Genomic DNA, 2154 nt, shown 5'->3' with positions numbered 1-2154 from the left:
TTTCAGACATAAGAGTTATCTGCTCTTCAACTTGTTTATTTTGGATTATGTCCACCACCACCTGTTCTTCGAAAGCAGCGGCTCAGTGATAAAAACAGCTCGGCGACAGCACACGGATTTTCCTTTCGTTGTCAAAATAATATGAAGGAATAAAACACAGAAAGATTATTTGAACTCCAAAAGTCCAAAGAAATAACAAAATTTAACAAAGTATGTATTATGGGAGATTTTAATTATCCAGCTATACAGTGGGATGGTACTTGGACAGGCCCTTCAGACAACGATAAATTTATTGAATGTTTATGTGATTCATTCCTGGCATAAAGGGTATCAAAACCAACAAGAACTAAACCAAGTAAAAAAAAACAACCCAGTATTGTGGATCTGGTAATAGTGAATGAAAACATTTCGGATATCAACCACCTAGATTCCCTGGGAAAGAATGACCATGATATGTTGGTTTTTCAGTTCCACATTTCAGTGATGAAGGAAAAACCAGAAAAAAGTATAAAATTGATTTTAAAAAAAGGGGAAATTATAATGGAATGAGAAAAATGATAAATAAAGTGGACTGGGTATCAACAGACTGGGATGGAAAAGACTGACGTGAACCAGTGATGGAATGACTTAAAGACTAAATACTATGAATATATGTGTATACCAAAAGTGTCAAATAGACAGGAGAAAAAAAATCAAACCCCCATGGATGAACAATAAAATAATGAGAATCATCAGAAAGAAATATACATTGTATAAACGTTTCTCAGTAAGAACTAAGTCAGGCCACTCCGCCGATCTATGCTACATCAACCTGACTGAAGAAAGGAATAAATGCTGCAAAATCATTAGAAAAGCCAAAAAAAAAAAAAAAAAAAAAAAAAAAGAAAAGACTACGAAAGAAATTTAGCCCAAAAAATGTAAGCAAAGTCCCAAAATATTTAGGAAATATGTGCAAGGAAAAACGAAACTTAGTACAGGAATGGGGGTACTGAAAAAAGAAGATGGTAGCTGAGCAGAAAACGATCTAAAAAAAAAAAAAAAAAAAAAAAAAAAAAAAAAAAAAAAAAAAAAGAAAGAAAGAAAGAAAAAAAAAGAGCAGAAACACTTAATAAATTCTTTGCAAGTGTGAATATTAAAGAGACCTTGACAAATTTACCCGACCTTGGAGAAAGCTCCAGGTCGGGAAACGATGTTAATATTTATGATGTAAGAGTCACGTACTCCATTGGCAGTAGAAAAGAAGTTGCATGCCTTAGACCCCTACAAAGCACAAGGACTAGACAAAATGTTGTTAGTGGTATACCACAAGGCCCTGTCCTTTTTACAATATACATAAATGACCGGCTCCCTGAAAGTATAGAAAGCAAATGCAAAATATTTGCAGATGATACTAAACTTTACGGCAATACACAAAATAATGCTTCACTACAAAAAGATTTATATAAGTTACAGGACTGGACTGATAGATGGAATCTATATGTTAACGTTTCAAAGTGTAAAGTAACACACATGGGGAAAAATTCAGAAAACAAATACCGTATGATAATAGAAGACACCACACAGGACATTGAGAAATGTCAAAGTGAGACAGACCTTGGCATAACTTTCGATAATAAACTATCATTTGACATACATTTACAGAATATAATAAATAAAGCCAACCAGATGACAGGAATTATTAAGAGAACATTATCTACTTAGATAAAGATATATTTATTAAACTGTATAAATCATTGGTTAGATCACAGGCAGAATATGGTAATATTGTTTGGCACCCATACCTCAAGAGACTATCTATAGCTATAGAAAGTGTACAAAGAAGAGCAAGTTATAAAAAGAATGCAAATCTATGTGCTATCAACAGAGACTGATATACTTAAATCTGCATTCATTAAAGGGTAGATGGCGAAGAGGGGATTTAACAGAAACGTACAAAATATTAAATGGCTATATGAAGTCAATGTGAATAATATTTTTAGAATGTCAGATTATGAGAGTACAAGAAATTCAATGATGAAAATTTGTAAAGAGCACTGTAATACTAACCAAGGGAAAAATTCATTTGCTAATAGAATTTCACAAATATGGAATGCACTACCTATCGAAACTACACTTGCACAAAATACTAATGTGTTAAAAAATCTCCTTGACATG

Source organism: Babylonia areolata, chromosome 3 (genome assembly GCF_041734735.1).
Source record: "Babylonia areolata isolate BAREFJ2019XMU chromosome 3, ASM4173473v1, whole genome shotgun sequence".
NCBI classification, from domain to species: Eukaryota; Metazoa; Mollusca; class Gastropoda; order Neogastropoda; family Buccinidae; genus Babylonia; species Babylonia areolata.
The sequence above is the reverse complement of the archived record's forward strand: the minus strand, read 5'-3'. Positions refer to the sequence as shown.